The 22,149-nt window shown below is 34.1% G+C and overlaps 1 protein-coding gene across 7 annotated transcripts in view; it reads left to right on the top strand.

Moving 5' to 3' along the window:
- Positions 1–22,149, top strand: part of LOC118180802 (inositol polyphosphate-5-phosphatase A-like) — a 126,390-nt gene that overhangs the window by 27,469 nt on the left and 76,772 nt on the right. For 5 of the 7 annotated variants that reach the window (XR_015040097.1, XR_015040096.1, XR_015040098.1 and 2 more), the window contains exon 4: positions 12,806–12,911. The exons of the other annotated variants lie outside the window; for them this stretch is intronic. The gene's annotated coding sequence lies outside the window, so the exon portion shown is untranslated. The remainder of the gene's footprint in view (positions 1–12,805; positions 12,912–22,149) is intronic. 7 annotated transcript variants of the gene reach the window in all.

Below are 22,149 nucleotides of genomic sequence, written 5' to 3'. Positions count from 1 at the left end.
TAGCTTTCAGTAGAGAAATTCAGTCTTCTATACTTCTGTAAGGTTTTTTCCCTATTTTCTTCACATAGCTGCTCAAAATGTCTAAAAACAGACTTAGATGTTGAATAGATTTTAATTCATTTGTATACTCTAAAACATAAAAAGTGACACATCAATGTGGTGTTATATGAATGGGGCACAATTGTATATGCCCATACCTTACAATAACTTTTGGCAGCTAATGACTGACTAGCTGGAGCTCCAGCATATTACAGAGCATCCGGATGGTGTATAAAATAACAGGGTATTCTAATGCTAAGGCATAATTTCCATGCCAGTGTGTTCTGTAACCCACATAAGCTGTACCAATGTTTTGCAGATGGCTTCTCGAGTCTATCAAACTGTAGTAGTGAACTGCAGCCTTTTCACATGGGTAAAATTCAGTTACTTAAAAATAAAATATCAAAAGAATACTGAATGATGTAGGAAGAAAATCTAAAGTTTTGTTATTTATGCCAGAGTTTTTGATGATGTGAGATTTGAATGAGCTTCACAGAATGGTATAACATTAAGCATAACCATAAATTGCTTTAAAAAGCAAGATTTGTATTGCAGCTGAATGCAGTCCACTGATTGCTGCTGAATACAATCATATCTATCCAGAATTTTGGAGAAGGTGCCGATGAAGTGTAAGATAAAATTTCACACACCTACCAGTTGTCTAGTTACATCTCTCGAGGTTGCTTTTTGCCTAAATATTTGTTAGTGTTATAATATTTATGCTGCTGCAGAGTTTTATTAAGACTGCAAGGGTTTGTTTTTGATGTAGAGGTTAGTGTATGGGTAGGGAAGTTAGAGAAGCTTTCTATACCAGAAGCATATTGTAGATGACTGTGAAATTTGAAAATGCTGAGAAATATACCATAGTGCATAAAATTGATGTCAACACAAAATGTGAAAATTTTTTCCATTTCTGGAATTTTTGTATCTAAACACAGGACCTGTTTAGCAGATAAAGCAATAGATGCTTTATATGTGCACATAGTTAAATAAAAATTGTCAGCAACTGAAAAACATAACTTTTTATATATTTGTAATATAACTACTGATTGAATAAATGTAAAATATATTAATAGTTTCTGTTTCTGTATTTTACGATTTTTTGTGCACTTCACCCTTTCCTATTATTTTTAAGCATATTGAATGTCTTAAGCAGAGTTTGTTCAAAAATTTCGATGCTTGCCTTATGCTATGGCATATTTTTATTCATACAGCTTGACAAGTGTTATTATTGCATGAAGAATAAGATTAATTTATCTTTCACCTGATTTCACTGTTACTCAGTTTTTAAAGGGCTGCAAGAAAGTAAAGCATAAAATCTTTGATTTAAATTTATTTAACCTGCTATCATTTAAAAAGTTATTAACATTTGAAGCATTGCTGTTATATTAGTACTGTTACAATGTTTCTAGTGCTATGTATTATTACATACATCAGTGCAGACTTGTTTAGTTTTTAACTGAAGCAATTTGTTAGAAGCATGAGATTCTTGAGAAATAAATTACTAATTCAGGATTTTCCAAATCACCAAAGAAGGCAAAAGTTTTGAGAAAACACAATGTATATAAAGCAATTTGCCTTTTAATTTGAATTATTTAACATTGTAGAAATATAGTTGATGAGAATTTGATCTTATTTAAAAATGTAACTGGTATTTAAACTTAAATGCCTAATAATTTATTCTTCACAGCCTTGTCAAAATCATGATTAATTATATAGAAGAATATCTGCTTAATTAGATATAAAATACGCCAATTTATTATGCATAAATATGAGTTGTAAAGTTAGTTTATTGTAGTACTTGCTTGAATTTTCTGATTTCATACGTTGTGTGAAAAATTGTTAAGTGGCCGAAATCTTTACATTTTGCTGTTTGAAGACTGCTATTAGATTTTAATATATGACTTTATAATAAATCCAGATTTTTCTAATAGCCATTATAAATGTGTTTAACATGTTTCTATAGAATCAAAAGAACAGAATTTGGGATATTTATTTTCTTGTTCAAAACATATGATGTCTTGAATTACGTTTGATTGCGGGAATAATTCAGAATTTTGTGTAATGTAATTTGACATAAGATAGAACTGAAACACATTAACCACTTGCGTTAAAAAGATGTGCCACGCACGTCGAGATGCTTTTGTCTCAAACCGCGAGCGACTAGAACACCACGTCGATAGGCATTTATAGCAAAAGTGAAAATAACGTGGTGCACATGTCGCCTAACGAGATTGTTTATTTCTTGAGCTACAGCTCTGGATTGCACTCGCAGATGCAGAGCGGCGTAAATGAGATACTTTATTGTCTCATTTGCAAGTTATATTGTAGCACACCACACCACAACCGTGGAGTTTAGTCGTAGCGCAAGTGGTTAAAATGAAGTAAAGTGATAGGATCTTGAATGTATATTTAGATGTTGCCATGATTACTGGAGAAGCTAGAGGAGACAATTTGCTTTGAGAGATCTGTTTTAAAGTAACAGAGTCTAATTTATCTTTGATATATGACTTAATTTAGGGTATAAAGACTGATAATACAGAAAAAAATGAAATACACCTATAAATTAATCATTTTAATAAGTGTTATAATAACGCACAACTGACAAGGTGAAGCTGCAGCATAGTTAATACTGGACTGCTGTATAAGTGTTTCCTTTTAAATCTCTCATATTTTTAAATTAAACATTTCCATTCAAAAACCATTTACTTATTCAGCATTACTTGATGCATTGCTTAATACTATGCATTTCTGTGATGCATTACTTGATAATAAAATTTTAGTACATCTTTGTTGCAGCGGCCTCGATCATGTTTGGTGATTTTAGATTTGTGCCGAGATTTCAACTATAATTTCTCCATGCTCATGAAATGTGAATGTAAAAATAAACAACACATTATATATTACAAAAATACTCATATGTCATTTCCTAACCATGTTTTTAAGAATCTTTTTTATTATTATTTTATCTCATGTAATTGTTCCAGTAAACTGCAGCACCTGTTCAGCTGTTCAACTGCAGCACTTATTGAGCTGTCATCCATATTAAGTTTGTTATACAGTTTCATGGATGTCAGCTTCTCTGCCCAAGAATTCATAAATCTAATAGCAGTGACAAATGATATTCTGGAACTACTGAACAGATTTTCAATGTGGAGGCCCTTCTTCTTTTTGCAATTTTTAACATTGCATCTCCAAATGGTTTCATCGTTAACATAAAATTTCATGTTGTGGCCATTTTTGCATACTCGTTTGTGAGGTAAAAAAAACATCTTTCTTGAAAAATGATATGGCATCTTCCTCATTACTTGGTAAATTAAAGAATGTTAATGTGATATTCACAAAAAAATGCAATGAATGTATTTTAAAATAAACAGTGTGAATTCAAAAATCTCATCAGAAAGGAATAATGTAAGAACAGGCTGCAAGAGCAAAAATGCAGCGTGGTGCTAATATACGATTATGTGGCGAGGTATGTCGAGTAATATATGATCGTGTGGTGAAGTGTAAGAACTCGTAGCCAGATTCTGGCAAGAAATCTTAGTTGATTGGAGATTCAACTCAGGGGCCGCTATAACGAAGAAGTACCGAAATTTCTTTTGTTTAGTATATGACTGAACTTCACAGTTCAAAGTGAGACACTAAGCAAAAATATTGTAAAGGGCAGAGGAATTTTGCCTAGAATCTTAAATTTATTTTTTTGCAGTGTCATTTTTCCAATTTAATGCAGTTGCCTTGTTTATTAAAATGCTTGTCATTGTAGATACTACTTTCTTCTGCACCATCAATATTTGTGTCTTAAATCAATGATTAAAGTGACTTACTTTTGATATACTAAATTGCTAATTTTAAATGCAAGACTATTTTTAGCATTTTATAATTTATAGGATGTTTATTCTTTCCTGAGAACTCGTATTCGTGCATATAGTATTTCATGATGATACCAATAAATGAGAGGATTTTTTTGGGAGGGGAGTTGATATTTCATTCAATTTCAAGCATTATAGATTTCCCTAGCATGTTTTTAAGTAATATAATTGTTAAACTCTGATTGGTAGTTAATGGAAGATTGAATGCTTTAGGTAATTGTTGATGAATAAATATATTTCAAGGTTGAGTTTTAGATACGTAAGCGAGATATTTTATAGTATGTTCAGTTTTTTTTTTTTTTTTTTTTTTTTTTTTGTTTTTTTTTCCCATTACATTTGAAAATTTAATATGATGTTATATTATTATTTTTTTTAAAATCAAAACTTGTTTGATATAAAGCTTGTTTGCATGCTGTATTAGGTTCAATGTTCCGTCTTACTTTCTTCGGGAACATGCAAGGACCTGACTCGGAACAAAGAGCTTCTCTATTTACAATAACTTCCGTACTTCGGAATACAAAGACCCACTACTTGGGGTCTAAACGTAAAAATATAAAAATAAAACTAAACTCTAATTTAACTTTAAAATAATAAACGTGGAAGATTGGCCTTATATTAACAGGAAGCCGTATGTAGTACAGAGAACTGTGAACACTACAATACGTTTAAAAATTATCAAGAGGATTAAACCTCTGGCCTGGAAGGCAACCAGCAACTGAGTAAAACTTCTAAGGTAAGCGGCCTGCTTCGACTAACTGCTTCCTCTCTTTCGCTTGGCAAAAAGCCACAACTTAAGTACTTGGCGTTCGCCAGACAAGTTTGCATAAATACGTTAACGCTTATAATTCTGGTCGGAAGTAGAAAATAAGAAGTGATAGTAAAGATTTAAAATAAAATAAACGTTAGTAAAACTTAAGATCCTTACATACTTCCCGCCAGAGTTTAGTTTGAAACTGAGGTTTAAAACGACCTTGTTGAAAACTTTTAGCTCTAGAATCTAACGCGAGGCCAATCTTTTACAAACATACTTTGCTAGAAACTAGAAATTTAAAAGAAAGAAATTTGTTACAATAGCAGCTCCCAGGATATACAACAATCTTTTTTCATCTGTACTGCATCTAAACAGGAGCTTTTATTCAAATCTGGTTCCTTCCAGAGCTAGTTTAATGAAATGTTACACAATGAAATGGCAAGTAACATGTATAATTATATTTCTCTTAACATTCTTATTTCATTCATGACTATTTTAATTATCTCTCCCCGTGCTCTCTGACATGTGTTGTAAAAGAACACCAAACACGAATGTTTTTATGTCTATGTGTTCAACACTTCCTCCTACAATCAAAGCACTAACGTGTTAAAAATTCAACATACCAAGACCTCGTAACACACCCTAACTTCAACTCTAAACCCTGAGGTACTATTCTGAAAGTGGCTAACTCTGAAGTGTAGCGTCAGAGAGCCTAACTACATTCATTCAACCTTTAACACATATTCACCATGATTTAGTCTTTTTTACAGTCACACGAATAAAAAAAATTTTAACATTACTTTCACTTTTACCATATCACGGTATTTCTTAACATTTGAAATAACAGTTCACATTGTATATAAGAACATATTAACATGCCGTTAATTTTACGCATTTGACAACATACATTAGTAGTACATTGTTAACTTCTATTCTTTTCAAAGCAAGTGCCAATTTTTCTACATTGAAATACTACATTTCAAAAAGTCTTTCAGACTAAAACTTCTTTCTTGCCAGAAAGTTTTAAATAAAATTTATACAATAACTTTTACAATATTTAAGTCTTTACACATCGCTATTATACATCAACTTTAGTTTTACACGCGAGTAATTGAAAAACATAATACCAAAATCGGTAGCAACTCATTTCTCGCCCTTTTGGCGATAAAGGTAGACCTCGCATGAGGTAAAACTTCTTGAAATCTGCCACTTGCAGTAAGAATGAAAGATGAACTTAAGTTTGCAAAGTAACATAAAATTTTACTTATCTTTGTGATATTCGGACATTCTTTTCCGAGCCCAGTCCTGGAAAGTAGCGTAGATTGTTGTTTGATTTATCCTCCTTCGTGTGCGGGCTTGCCCTTCAGTGCCTTCCTCTAGAAGCTTTCTTTTTTTTTTCCAGTTCGGTCACCCTTGAATACCTTCTTTTTCGCCTCTGCCTGTGGTCTTGGCCGTTTAATGGCAGCTGGTCTTGGCGGAACCGGGAAACTTCTTTCGTGTTCCTGCTTGGACCTCGTTGCTGGCCGTTCAAATTTTCCTTGTAACTTTTCCTCTGCCGCTGGTGGCCCTTCCGCAGTTCGGCGACATTTGCTGCGGAGAGTCCTGTCGGATGAGTAGATCTTCCGTTTTAGAGCCGGGTTATAGTTGCCGTCATTTCTCCTGGCTCTCTTTGCATTCGTCGTCCTTCTCCCTTCTTCATTCTGGGAGTGTTCGTGAGCTCTCTTTTCTGGACGGTGGAACGGCTTCTTTTTCTTGCTACCTTCAATTTTCCCGCGAGGAAACTTTTTTTTCACTTCCTCCTGCCTCTTAATGGCTTGCCCTTGTACTTGTCGTTGTTCCACCTCTGGAGCTTGTGCCTGCGGTGTCTGCCGTGCCGGATCCTGCAAAAGATCTTTGAAAATTTGCATTTTATTACGATCATAGTAGGGTTTGATTTGATCAATGTTTGCAGAGCAGGTTTCACCATTTCTGGCTTTTAACACTACTACAGCGTGAGTTATTTTTTCTATGACATATGGTCCTTCAAATCGTGGAAAAAATTTGGCAGTTTTATCTTCTGGTGCTGAAGAAAGTGAATGCTTAATTTTTAATACTTCATCCCCTACTTTATAAGTTACTCCCCGTCGTTTCAAGTCATAATATAGCTTTTGTTTTCTCTGTGCTACTTTAGTATTCTTTTTTGCTTCTTTAATTAGTTTTTCTATATCACCCATTTTAAATTCTGGGGCTCTTTGTTGCACATAAAATAATTTATCTAACGGCATTATAATCTTTCGGCCTAAAAATAACTCAGCAGGAGTTTTGCCCGTTGTATCATGTTTTGCGGTCCTAAGGGCGAAAGCAAATTCATTGACATAGTTATCCCAGCTTTTATGAAAATTTTTAACATAACTACGGATAATTTTCACTATATTTCTATTGACCCGTTCCGCTATATTTGATTGCGGCCGATACGGGACCATTTTTAAATGACGTATGCCCAGTTTTTGGCACATGTCTTCAAATACATTACTTACAAATTGAGGACCATTATCCGATATAACTTATAGGGGCGCTCCGTATTTTAAAATATATTTATTTAAAATAGAATCAGTAACTAATTTCGCGGAGGCTCGTTTTAAGGGAACAATTTCGGTCCACTTACTAAAATGATCAACCATAACAAGGAGATAGCGACTTTTATTTAACTGACTTTTTGGGAAAGGGCCCAATAAATCGATGCCAATTATTTCATTTGGAAATTCGGATTTAATACTATTTAGAAACCCGGCCGGGCGGAAATTAATATAATTAACTGCTTGACATGTTGGGCAGGACTGGACATACGCCCTTGTTAACTTTTGCAGTTCAGGAAAATAGACTGCCTCGCGTACGCGTTGGATAGTTTTTCGAATACCAGCATGAGAAGCTAAAGGGCTGTCATGGAGCTCCTGCAGGATATTTAATCTAAGACTAGCTGGGATAACAGGTCGAAATTCGTTGTTGGAATTCGTAGTTTTTATATAGAATAATAGACAATCTATTAGTTCGTAATGGGCCGCCCTATTTCTTATCGCCACAATATCTTGGTGGCTAAAATTTTCAGGATCCTTTAAATACTCTAAATTATTATAAATTTAAATCTAAAAAATAAATGCTTCCAAACTCAGGATCCTTACCCAGTTCGGTTATTACAGTTTCTCGGGAATTTATTGTACATGCTGTGAGCATTGCCACCTTTACGGTATTACCTTCTTCATCTATTTTAATTCTGGATAGGGCATCTGCTACGATATTTTCCTTTCCAGGGGTATGCTTGATTACCAGATTATATTCTTGTAGCTTGAGTGCCCATCTTATTAAGCTGGGGATAAGTTTTTCCCTGAGTACAATCTAGTTACCGCCGCATGATCAGAATACATTGTTATTGGCGCCTTTCCAAAATAGACTCGGAACTTTTGCACTGCTAACAGAACTGCAAGTGCCTCTCTCTCGGTCGCGGAATAGTTTCTTTGTGTTTGATTTAAAGTTCGGCTAAAAAATGCCACGGGCTGCTGATTTTGCGAAAGTACTGCTCCTACCGCATAATCAGAAGCATCCGCTGAAATTTCTAAATTCTCATCCTTTTCAGGAAATTTCAACACAGGGGCTTGCGTTAATGCTTGTTTTAATTTTTCGAAAGCACTATTGGCTTCGTCCGTCCACGAGAATCTTGCCTTTTTCCTTTTTAATTTTAACAATGGTTCAGCAATAGCTGCAAAATTTTTTATAAAGGACCTATAATATGAACAAAGTCCTAGAAAAGAAGAGAGCTTCTTCGCCGTGTTTGGAGTCGGATACTTTTGTACAGCGATTATTTTTGATTCGTCTGTCTCGATTCCTTTCTGAGATATTTTGTAACCTAAATATTTTAATTCAGGGGCTGCAAATTTGCACTTTTCGACATTAACTTTTAGACCGGCCTCATTTAATAAAGAAAACATCTGTCTTAAATCCTGTACATGTTGGTCGAGATTATCACTAGTAATAATGATATCGTCTAAATAGATAAATGTGGACTTTCCAAGAACAGGCCTTAACACAATGTCCATACATCGCTGAAATGTTGCCGGCGCCCCTGAAAGGCCAAACGGCATACACAAAAATGCATAAGTGCCAGACTTGGTTATAAAAGCAGTCTTAGGCACGTCTTCAGGCCTAACCTCTATTTGAAAATAACCAGTCGTTAAGTCTAAAGTCGTCATATATTTGGTGGATGTTATGTTCCTTAGAATTTCTTCAATAATAGGTAACGGATATACCGGATATTTAGTTATGGAGTTTAATTTATGGTAGTCAATTGCGAATCTCCACCTTTTTGGATGTGTCAAAGGATAGTCATTATTTTTCTTACATAAAACCACCGGGCTAGCATAACTACTTAAGATGGGCGTTATGATCTTTTTACGTAGCATATCGGTGATATGCCATTCTATAATTTTTTCCTTATTCTTATCATACCCGGTATGCTTTGTGGCGAACTGGCATTGAATCTCCGGTGTCAATATTATGGTTAGTAACCTGAGTAAATCCTGGAATATCACTAAATAACGAAGCAAATTCACTTACCACTTGTCGGATTCTTCGCTGTTCTTCATTAGGCAGGTGGTCAAGATTTAACATCAGCGGTTCAGCCTTTTCTCCACGAACTGGTTTCATCGTCAGCTTAAGGGACGCTTCATTAAAATCCAGCGTTGCTTGTGCCTCTGAAAGAAAACCTATTTCTAAAATAATATGTGCTTGCAGATTCTTTACTATGAAAAACATCACCTTTACTTGTTCGTCCTTGATACGGACATACAGCGGTAATTTACCTATACACTTACATTTTTCTCCTTGCGCCGCTAACACTGTCGTATTATCCGAATTATATGTGCGGTATTTCCGAAAATACTTCCTAAAAAAATCTTCTGCCACACAGGAACACTGCGCGCCTGTATCCAGGAGTGCGGTGGCTGGGATATTATTCACCAACACTTCAATCTTCGGAAGAGTCAAATTTTTCACCATTACTGTATTTAACTTGAAGGAAGAGGGGTTTTCGTGGCCTTTGGATTTCCGCACCCTCCCGTCAGCAGAAATCCGTTTTAGTTTAAATTATTTTTCATTTCCGTGCTTTCCTTCTTTTTCCACTGGCCTTGAGACTTTTTTCCTGGATTGCTATTGAACTGTCGACGTTCGCCGGCTGTTTTTGAATGCTCGGGTTTCCTTGCCCACTGATTCGCTTTGCTTCCGTAGCCGTGTGCTTGAGTTTGCTGTAGTCTTGGCGCACCAAATTGGTTTCGCTGTTGATATTGGCATCTTCTTTCAATGTCCGCCGTTCTTCTACTTTCAAACTGGATTGCTAGCTCAAATAACTTTTCCAGTGTAGTCAGATTTCTTAATTCAATAAAGTCTTGCTCTTGGGGCAGTAACCTCGGCAAAATCACTTGAATTATCTCAGGATCCGGACGGTTTCCATACAAGAGTTTGAAGACGTGAATTTTTCTTAAAATAAAGCTTGAGAGATTTTCGATTCTTTGCTGATATATACTAAAAAGTTCCGTTTCTAATTTTGCACGATCCCTTACAACAGGGAAGGCTTTTAGTAGGGCAGTCTTGAAATTTTCGTAAGTATAGGTGGGACTTCCTGCTTGACCCAAGAGACTTCTGCCTATACATTTGAACCAATTAAGCGCTTGGCCCCTCAAAGCGCTGGTAGCTAAGGTAACTTTTTGAAATTCGTGCACGGGGTAGAGCATGAAGTGGTCATCCAATTTTTCCAAAAAACTGGTTACCGGTGAGTTTTCATTAAATGTTGCTTCTGGTTTCATCGAAGCGCGCATGGTCTGGATGATGTAACCGAATCCTTCCAGGGCGGCAGCTGGCATTTCTGGATTCTGAGCCGCTTCTGCAGGCAGCACAGGTTCTTCTTGAAACTTGGCCATGGTTATTCTTCTTCGTTGGGCGCCACTATCAGATTCAATGTTCCATCTTACTTTCTTCGGGAACATGCAAGGACCTGACTCGGAACAGAGAGCTTACTAAAGCTATGTTCAATAACTGTGGGAAGTAGACAGGTTAAACAAGAAGGGTATACAAAACCCTTTATTTTTCTCTATTTACAATAACTTCCGTACTTCGGAATACAAAGACCCACTACTTGGGGTCTAAACGTAAAAATATAAAAATAAAACTAAACTCTAATTTAACTTTAAAATAATAAACGTGGAAGATTGGCCTTATATTAACAGGAAGCCGTATGTAGTACAGAGAACTGTGAACACTACAATACGTTTAAAAATTATCAAGAGGATTAAACTTCTGGCCTGGAAGGCAACCAGCAACTGAGTAAAACTTCTAAGGTAAGCGGCCTGCTTCGACTAACTGCTTCCTCTCTTTCGCTTGGCAAAAAGCCACAACTTAAGTACTTGGCGTTCGCCAGACAAGCTTTGCATAAATACGTTAACGCTTATAATTCTGGCCGGAAGTAGAAAATAAGAAGTGATAGTAAAGATTCAAAATAAAATAAACGTTAGTAAAACTTAAGATCCTTACAGCTGTATATTTTTCATTATGATCTATATGTTACACGTTTACTCTTTCCAGAAATTGTCTGCTCCAATATCATCTACAGAAGTGTGAAACGTTTTGCAATTGTTTATTAAGAATTTCTATCATTTGCCACTTATGTTGCATGTGTAGTAAATTTTTAAAAGTTTTTTTTTCCCTGTTGCTTGCATGCGTCATCTGCATTATGCTATTATGATTTTTTTCTTAGTTTATTTTTTAAAGGAAGAAATGATATATTCCAACTTTCATCATTTGTTGTTATTGTTACATTGTCAAATGTTGCTGGATTATTCTTTATTTCTATATAATACGCATGAAAAATATTTGCATAATTTTTGCTTTGTATTACTTTCTATTCTATGTCAAGATTAGTCAGAGATTTGCAACTATTTATGCTTAATCTAATATATAGTATTCCCTTGCTAGCCTGATAATTAGTGCATTATCAAATTTTTTGTAGTTTATCAAAGGGTTTTTTTTTTTTTTTTTTTTTTTTTTTGGTTGGGGGGTTACATTTACAAAGTTGCAGTGCAAAAAAACACAGTGAGAATTATTTGTTGTTTTATGCAAATTGAATTTTTGATTTTTATTAACTATAGGTATTAATAGGAAACTACATATTGTAACACAATCCTTTTAGTAAAAATGATATTGCAAGATAATTACATTAATTGACAGAGAAATGTCTGTTGTACAAACCTTTTCACATTAAAAAAAAAGTTTTAAGCTAATGGCATTTTCAGTATTATTATAGTTGTTTTCTTTCTAAGTGTAATATGATTTGAAAAGCCTAATAACATCTATTTCATTCATTCCTAATAACAGTCATTGCAGGAATCTAACTCAAATTTAGGTCTTGAGTGGTGAAAGCGCTACTTGTTGAAGAGTATGAGTATTGTGGTATCTATCGTGACTTGTCGATGAACTTTTTAAATCAAAATGGAGGCATGTGATGCAATAATTGTAGTTAAAATTTTTTAGAATTTTCAAATACCTTATATTGCATTTAATTTTTTCATACCTTATTTTTTAAAGGAATAAGTGTCTTTGGCTGTTGTGGGCCTGTTATTTTTTTTCCCTTCTATCTGATCTAAAGTAGGCCTAAAGTCTGGGACTCAAATGAGATTGGCCTTATAAATGATGGAAGGATTTTGTTATGTTGCTGCTATTCCCATTTCTGTTTGTACTGTTTTTTGTTACTGATACTCTGCTAAAAATTTCAAACAAGATTCAAGGTGATGGCCATGCTACTGATACTCTGCAATGAGTAATGCTTTCTTCCAGTCATCAATACCCAGCATTTGGTTTTGTTTCTTGTGTAAACACACACACATATATAAATGTACATGCATGTGCACTCACATACACAACACACAAATTAATATAAAACTGACAAAAGTAAATTGCAAGAATGACTTTGAGAATCCTTATCTTGTGCATTTGCTGCTAAAATTGACGTACATTACTTTAAAATGTTAAATTATTACCACGTATGCAAATTTTTTTGAACTAATAAATTACATGATTAAAATAAATGAAAATTAAAAATTAATATGTTGATTTTTTTCACTGCCAGACCTGAACATTGTCAGGAGGTAGGTAGGTATGACACCTATACAATCATCATACCTGGCCTATTAGATGTGTTTCTGTTAATCCCAAATTGGCTGAAGCTTTGAAAGGTAATATTTACCATTTTTAAAAACCATTTTTATGTCTGAAAATTTAAAGACTCTGTCCTGCCAGAGAAGCATATATACGATAGTATAAACTACATTCAAAATGAAAATTCAAAGCATCAGAAAATTTAGGTTGGGTCGTATGCATAAAAATGGCAAAGTGGGCAAAAGCAACACTTTTTACAGGAAAACTATAAGCACGGTAAATATACTGGTGTGCAAAAATTAAGGACGAGACGGTTTTTTTTCAATATAACTTTGTACAAAATCTTTCCAAATCAACACATTTAATACCGTAAGATCCCCAATACGTAAGGACATGAGTAATGTAAGCAACACTTACTAAAAGAAAAATCAGAGGGATAAAAAGAAGCTTTATTGAAAAAGTAGCATGGAGCGCAATGCGACTGAAGGCCGAAACATCCCTGTGGTGGGTGTCCAGCAAGAAACATCCGGTCTTTAATAGGGGATATGATCTCCCCTGACTGCTAGGCAGGTTTCACAGCGTCTGCCCATGCTGAGAATGAGGGTGTCAACTTTGACACCCTCATTCCCTCATTGAATCAGGGCGCCAATCGAAGTTCCGGAATCGTTACTGGTGGTAAGGTACGAGCTGCCAAGCGTCTGCCTAGAAAATCCCATACATGCTCGATGGGATTGAGATCCGGAAATCGTGCCGGCCAATCCATACGTTCAATATCCTCACTCTCTAAGAGCTGTTCGGCAGCGCGATGGCATGGTGCATTGTCGTCCATCAAAAGGAACTGCGAACCCATAACGCCTCTAAAAAGACGCACATATGGAAGAAGAATCTCGTTACAATAACGGGTCCCGTTGATTGAACCTGCGTCGAAGATGGGAAGGTCTGTACGACTACCAAGCATGATCCTCCCCAAACGAGAACACCTTCTCCGATGAGCAGGCGTTAGAGGTACACACCGTACAGGGTGTCGTGCAAACAGACCACCATCGTGCAGTCTTCTGGCCACGGTAAAACGCGATATCAGTCGTCCAGTTGCCTGTGTCGTGTGTCTAGCAATTTCTCCCGCTGTCTGCCGCCTCTTTCTTCTGGCCTGTAAGGCAATATACCGGTCATCTGCGGGTGAGGTTCCTCATGGACAACCACTACTAAACCCCTGGATAGCTGTTCCTGTAGTTTGAAATTGTCTCCAAAGTCGTGAAACGATGCTGTGAGCAATTCTGAACTCTGCAGCCACACTTGTCACACTGCGGCCTTCCTCCAGCTTCCCAATAATTCGACCTCGTGTAAAAGCATCCAGATATCATGTAACAGATTGATTATTTGCCATTTCTTCGCTGAGGCAGCAACTCGGTGTGATTTTAATTGCTATACGGCGTGCAATCTCTTTGCCAGAAATACTGATCTTACACCGACAACATGCTTTATACTACTCAGACACTCCCCCATTACGTCTACCTGCATATCTGCGCATGTGCTACCGTACATCAACTTACTTAATCTCCTGATTGGTCTTTCTGTCCGCTCTGCCTCTTCATTCAGCTGATATGCTAATTTTTCGACTTCGTCCTTAATTTTTGCACACCAGTGTATATAAGTGGTAAATGCAATCATAAAATTAAGTATAAAGAATCTGGAATTCAATAAACATTAACACTTTCACTGCTGGTCATGTGAGGTTGTATTGATAGTTAATGCTGTGTCATAGAAATAGATTGTACCCATATGTCGACTTTATGAGAAATATGATTTAAAAGAGGTACAAAAGATTATTATGTCTACCATATTGATTGCTAAGCCTTTAAGCATAGAATTTTATGACTGCACACCAGTGTGTGATTGCCACTAGAGGTAAATGTATTTTAGCAATGCTGCATTAACCCTGGCGCAAGATATTTAAAAATGAATCAAAATTAGTAACAATAATATGCATTATTTCTGAATGAAACTATGCCACAAACAAATATATATATATATATATATATATTATAAATAAACATGTTATAAGACAGTTACAATGATATTACTACAAAGTATATTTCTGAATGTTATTCGTGTATGGTCTTTGCATGAAATGGAACTTTGTTTTCATTCCAAACTATATACATTGACAACTAGTTTCTAACCTTCACTCCATGCCAGTACCAGCACATATTTTCAAAACTTAATGCTGATCGGCAGCAAATTTGTTAATCAATATTTCAGTCTAATTACAAAAATCATATGAATTAATTAAAACTTACTCAAGCAGTAGCTACTTCTAAATGACTGTTGGAAAGAATGTGGATGGGGAAATTATCTGCACTCAGAGCAGCCTTTAATCTTGTCAAATAATATTAATGAAATAGTTGCTATAAAAACTTTAAAAAATGGAATTCAGAATCTGGCAAAAATTAAGAAAAAGAAAAATAGAACAGTCTAACAGCTCTTTGTGTTATTTTGGCCGCAGTAGCAACTTTCAGAAAATTTGAAATGGGCCCATTAGTCAAAGTTACAGCCATAATGGTAGAAATAAAAATACAAATTTGCAGTAAATTACATATTTTACATACTAAAAGTAGTTTCTCACACATTCACCTCGTTCTTCCATGTGGTTTAAAAATGGGCTTCATTATGTTAAAAGAAAAATCACAGTTCATAGATGATGCCAGCTTTTTTTTCAGTTTTAATTTTTTTTAAAAAAATATTTATTAACTTGATTTTTGGCGAATGTTTGTGAAAGCAATAGAATTTCTCGTATGTTGACTTCCCTTCAAATATTTTTTATACAAGCTAATTGATTATGAACAGTATTTCCTATAACCCTTTTGGAGATGTTACTGTTCCGATTAAGTAGCTTAATAGAATTAAAGTCGAAATCTCTTTTGTCAAGTAATGTGAATAAATGTGGTAATTAAAAAGTCAAGTAATGTGGTAATTAAAAATGTTAAGATCCAGAAAATCGACAGCTGATCAAACTGATCAATCTCAGTTGGTCTTGTTAAGTTTAAGACAGGAAGAGTAAATATTGCTAGATTCGATGAGGTTAAACTTGTTGAAAGAATGATATCATCAATATATCTATAGAAATCTCTACTTTTTAGTAAATAAGTAATGGTTACATATTTGAGTAAAATAATTCATTCCCATAAAGATGCCATTAATTTGCAGAAAAGTAGTATCTCGGAACTAAATGTAATTGTGAAAAAGAGAGCAGTGGAGATATACCTTCCAGCTAATAGTATCTAAACTTTTACGTATCTGTAATATAGGTAATTCTAACAGACTGGTATAAATTTTTTTTTCATTGGCTGTGGTGTATAAAGGTTCCCTAAGTCATAGCAATTGATATTAAGTATATTGCTCTCTTTTACAATTTTAATCACAGGATGGTTGTTCTAAACGATGCAATTGAAGTGTTTTTCTTTATTTGCATTTTCAAAAATAAGTTAACAAATCTGCTTGAACTTAAGAGAAAAAATGTAGTCATATCCCTCCTTATAGTTCCTCGTGCCATTAGAAATAAATCTGAACTTGGCTGAGCTCTTTTGAAACATAGGCAGTGCATATAAGTTAGAAAATCTACTGAACTCAGAATTAAGAAATAATTTTAGTGTTCTGTGAAAAGCATGATGTTTATTATTAATATTTGCTCTTTTGTTACTTTTAGCAACACAATAAGTAACTGCTTGTTTAAGTTCGCTTTCATCAAGAGAGCTGTTACAAATGATACTGAAATTATTACCGACTTTGTTTTTAGTTATAGAAAATTTAGCCCTAAGAGTAGGTTTTTTTTTTTTTTTTTTTTTTTTTTTTTTGAGTGCTTGCAAGAAGTAAAAACTTTTAGAACTTTGCTGCTTAGACAGTGCTATTTGCTATTGTTTAATATATGTTTCCATTCCATAAAGGTTTAAGTAGGTAGGCAAAGCTTGAAGCTGGTTCTGAAAATGAAGTCATCTGTATTATCTTCAACATTTTTAATGCATAATGACTTATCAACTGAGCCAACTAACTGGCTTAAATTTAGTACTCTGTTTCATAAGCTGCCTTAAGGAATAATCTTCCAACTGTATCAAAATTACCAGTGTTTATTGGTAATTTTGATGTGTTTATTGGGAGAATCCATACAAAAAGGGGGGAAAACTACATCATTGCAGTATCAAGTTGCTTTTCAGTTCAGTTCCTGATGGTTGGAAAGCCAGTTACTAAATTATTTTTTTTTTTTTATTATTTTGTAGTTGAAACAGACGCGAGTCCTGGAAACTGTTGTGGGAAAAGATATTGTGATGTTTTAAACATTTTTTTGAAATTTATTCTATCGAAGGCAGGATGTAGGAAGTTAATAAGACAGAAATTCATGGTCATGATCTTTCTGTTACTTTGAAATTTAAGTATAATAAAATCTAATACAAAGTCTTTAATATCAGAAAAATCATTGAAAGTACCTGTGAAGTACTATTGAAGTTGTGATAATAGACTGTTGGTAAATGTGTGCAGTAACGTAACACTTTTTAAAGTGAAATCTCAGAATTAAATAAATTAATGAACTTAAGTTGAAGTTTATTAACATTAACCACTAGTATTTTGTTTGTAGTCTTTTTGCCTCATCTAGTTCTTCTAAGAGTGTTTTTACTGAAAATATTAAATCTTCCATAAGTAGTATGATTAAAATAGAAAGTAGATTTATTAAGATAAGTCCCTGTTTTTCAAAATGTACAGATTCTCTGAAAAGTCTGATTTTTAGATTAGGAATAAAATCTAAAATTTTAATTGAAATATCAGTGAAACTGTGTGTTTTGAAATGTTCTATTTCTGCTGTGGCCTGAAAAGTTTGAGCTGATGCAAGCAAATTCATTTTAATGCGAGATCTGTAGGTGCTAGACTGCTTTTTCACCAAGTTGGGTTAGCTGGTGTGGCATTATGTCTGCCTGTATGTTAAACAATTGGAAGTTTTACATTCCTGTATTTCAAATCAGCAAGATGATAAAAGTAAAAGGGGGGCTAACCTTAATTACAGTCAAGATTTATGAAAGAAAAACTTGAAACCTCAGTTTTGCCTGTAAGTAATAGATTAATTCAAAATTGGAAAGTCCTTGAATTATTAAAATAAGAGTAATAAATAATAATAAAAGAATATATTAAGTTGTTTACTCAGATACAAACTAATATAAAATTGAAAAAAGTAAATTGCAAGAATGACTTTCAAACCGAAAGCCCTGTGCATTTGCTGCTAAGATTGACATAAATTAATTAAACATGTTAAGTTATAATCAAATAAGTAAATTTTGTTAAATAATAAATTGTAAACAAAAGTAATTGTTGTGTTTATTTTCAGGACGTAAGCCTATTGATACAGTTATCTTATCTGGGCCAGATTTCTTTCACTCACATTACTTTCTTTTTTGTTACTTTCAACAATTTTAATCACATCCAGTCTAGCAGTATTTGCTTTTCGTACCTTAATAACGCTAACTCAGAGCAAAACTGACTGTTAATTTTCTGAATCTTGGCATTTTTAATTGTCAAAAAGTCAGATTAACTTCGTTCAATTAAGCTAATGAAATGGAGCAAGTAACATCTCAAAAAGGCTGTAGAAAATACTATTTATAATCAGTTATTTCATATCGATAATATTTGCACATAAGTTGAGCAATAGCAACAGGAAATTTTATTACTTTCACAAATAGTGGGAAATCAAATTCCTAATTATTTTTTAAGAAACTACTGAAAAAAAGCTGGCTTTCTCTACAGACCATAAATATTCTTTTACATAATAAAGCCAAGTTTTAAACTGTGTGGAGGAATGAAGTGAATGGGTGAGAAAGTATTTTTATTGTTGTCTCTAATAACCTTGCTATGATTACACACAAACTTTCCACCGGCCGCATCAGCGTAAACGCCGCACTTGAGAAAAATGGCGGGAAAAAAATTTAAATTACACAGAAATGCCACATCATCGTAAACGCCGCAATAGATTAAATTGCGTGTGACATCGTCATGGGCCGTATAGATGCAAAAACTCAACCTAAGTCCTGATATATGACATACCAGTTAATAAAAATGCATGAAATGAAACCATAACTCAAAAATAAATTAAAGGTAAGAAATGTGGAAACTATATTTACCTTCACGTATATACTTACTTATATTTACCCACTAAAGAAGTCCATATTTGTAATACTCAGACTATATTATAAAAAATGTTGAAACAACGAAATATTAAATTTGGATGACAAAAGAAAATTTAAAATTTTATTTACGAATTACAGCAAACTATTCATCATATGAAGCCATCAAAATCTGATTCTTCACTATCTGAATTAAAAAGATTTAGTAAATCCTGATCTAAGTCTTCCAGATCGTCACATTCATCCTCTTGGTTTACAGTCTCTTTATCTAAGGATATAATTTCAGCTTCTTTGAACCCTGCTATTATTGACGATGTTTCTACCGATTTCCACGCACTTCCTGCCCACTTGGCAATTTCTTCATAAGATGCTCTACGCATTTTATCGCTTTTGGTATACGTATGCAATCCTTCACTCATCCAACACTCCCACCGCTTTCGGACTTCAGCTTTGAAGGATTTATTACCTGACAAATCTAACGGTTATTTTTGTCAAACCGCCAGGAATTATTGCTTCGGTCGTAGACAATTTTTGACATCTGGTTTTCACTGACTCAAAGAAATGAGCACGCATGGAATCCATTATCAATAACCCCTTTGGCTGGAAAAAAGATCCCATACGACACTGCCAAACTTTTTGTAGCCACTCACGCATGATTGTTTCACACATCTAGCCGTTCTCGTTTGCACAAATAATTACGTCATTAGGAAAATCTTTCTTCGGAATAGTCTTTCGTTAAAAATTATCATTGTTTAGCTTGTCACCGTTTGCAGCACAAGCTAACACACATGTAAATAACGTTCTTTCATGCCCTGTCATAAACACAGATACAGTTTTTGCACCAGTTTTATCAACAGTTCTGTTTGCAGTAGAGTCGAAAGCTGGCATTTCATCCATATTTATTATCTGTGACCGAAGAAGTTTTTTTTTGTCAATAATAGCTGTCACATATTTTAGAAAAGATGACTTTTTATCCTGCCGGTTCATTGGTAATTGTTACCCAACTGTTGTTCTAGTATGCACAGAAATATTTTTTCTTTTCATAAATCTGCTACACCTCCTTTGAAATCATTTATGTTCATTCGTTTTGCTATAAATTTTGCTTGTAAGCGAATTTTTACAGTCGAAATTGCCATTCCCTTTCCTCGTTGCTCCTTTATCCAGTCCTCTACATTGGGCCACCTTACAGTACCACTTCTTTTGGCTCGTTTCTGTTGTGGCATATTTTTAAGAAGTTCTTTTTCAGTTCTCCAACGTCGAATACATCTGTCGTCCACTTCAAACTCTTGAGCTGCTGCTCGATTTCTAATTTGTTCAGCACGTGAAATTACATTAAGCTTAAAACCAGCAGTATAGCTTCTGTGCCGTTTAGGGACATTTTCAAAATTTTTCTGCTCCCTTCTTACTTAAAAACTATTCGACAAGTACTTGTACCCAAATTGATGGGATCTGTATCTGGCAGAATGCCAAGAAAAATCCATTCATTCTGAACGGGAAATACGTCAGAGTTCGTTATTGCGAGACAGGTGGAGTCGGGTCCACCTTTGAAAAAAATTGCAGAAAAGGCAGGGGTGGGGAAACGATGAGTCCTGGAAGATTCATCGAATGGCAGAGGAGAGAGAGACTATTCAAACTGATGAGAATGTTGATTTGAAAGAGGGAAGAATGTTATTGTTCTGAGATCTCGTTTAGGGTGAATAAGGCATATAGGTCCGTTCAAGGAAAAGAATGTAAACAAAATAACGTTTGCAAAAAGCAACTGAGTGGTCTTTTGTGTGGAACAGCACCAGTCTATGCACAATGACCATCATAGGAAATATTTTATTTTTAGTGCACCTAAACGCCACATGGGTAGAAACGCCACACCCGCTGAAAATTTAAGTTTTAAACACGTAAACGCAGTGGCGTTTCTTCCGGAAATTACGGTTTATTCTTTTCAACAGTCATTTAGAAGTAGCTACTGCTTGATAAATTTTAATTAATTCTTGGCCTTTTTTTTGTAATTATATTTTGTATTTAGATGCCAGTTTTTAACACTGTTATAATTCCAGATTATTTATATTTCAGTAGGCACTTACTACTCACGATTGCTTATTGTTTTCTTGTGAGAAGTTTTGTTTTTGGCCAATTTTATACATGTGATCCAACAGGTATTTTCTGATGCCTTGAATTTTTATTTTGAATGTTGTTTATACTATTGTATTTACATTTTTTGAGCAGGCTGGGTATGTAGGCGTAGCGTTTTTAAAATTTTAGAGATACAAATAATTTTTAAATAATTAATTTTGAAACCTATGCTAATTTGGGATGATCAGAAACATATCAAGTGGACTGGGTATGGTAATTGTATCAGTGTTAAGCTCACCTACATCCTGACGATGTTCAGGTCTAACACTGATAAAGCAACCGTATTCATTTTTAATTTTCATGTATTTTCTGCTGTTTGAATTTTTAGATCTAAAAATTAATATTCATTTAGATATCTGTCTCAAATATTGACTGTTCATTCACCTGCTAAATTTGCATATATTTATATATTTTTTATTTATTATTTTAAAAAATTATGGCTTTTGCTTATAATTTATTTGACAAAAAAATTGCCTACTTGTTTATAATTTAACTTTTCAAAAATTTATATATATATATATAATTGTCTTCTTCGCTTTTTATTTTAATTTTAATTTTTTAACTACGTTCACAAAGTTTAAACTCTACAAGCTAGTAGGTCCTCCCTAAAAATCTTATATTTTTTACTAATATCAAATCACTATTTATTTTATTTTGTACATTTACCTAACCAGGCCATTATGTATAGTTTTTTCTTACACCTTAATGTGTTTTTTCAAGCGGACGCGACGTGAAATGGAACAGAGAATTGAGACTTGAGTTTTTTCAGTTAATATTCAAAAAGAATTTCGTGTAGTTTCAATTGTCTGTTTCGACGAAGTGCATTATGGAATTGGATTTGAATATCATTATAAAAAAGAGTTGGTAATGAGATTCAAATTGGGCTAATTTACCATTTACTGCTTTTTTGTTTTTATTTTTGCTTAAGTCTTATATCACACTTTTATTTTATTGTTTAAAGTTTGCCTTACCTTGATCAACATTTTCCTTACAATTAGATTTGAATTTTATTTGTAAATATTCTAGT

The sequence above is a fragment of the Stegodyphus dumicola genome, chromosome 3, assembly GCF_044657685.1.
Source record: "Stegodyphus dumicola isolate Sdum_Otavi_A_Nest chromosome 3, ASM4465768v1".
Lineage (NCBI taxonomy): Eukaryota > Metazoa > Arthropoda > Arachnida > Araneae > Eresidae > Stegodyphus > Stegodyphus dumicola.
Note: the sequence above shows the minus strand (reverse complement) of the source record. Positions and strands in the feature narration are given on the sequence as shown.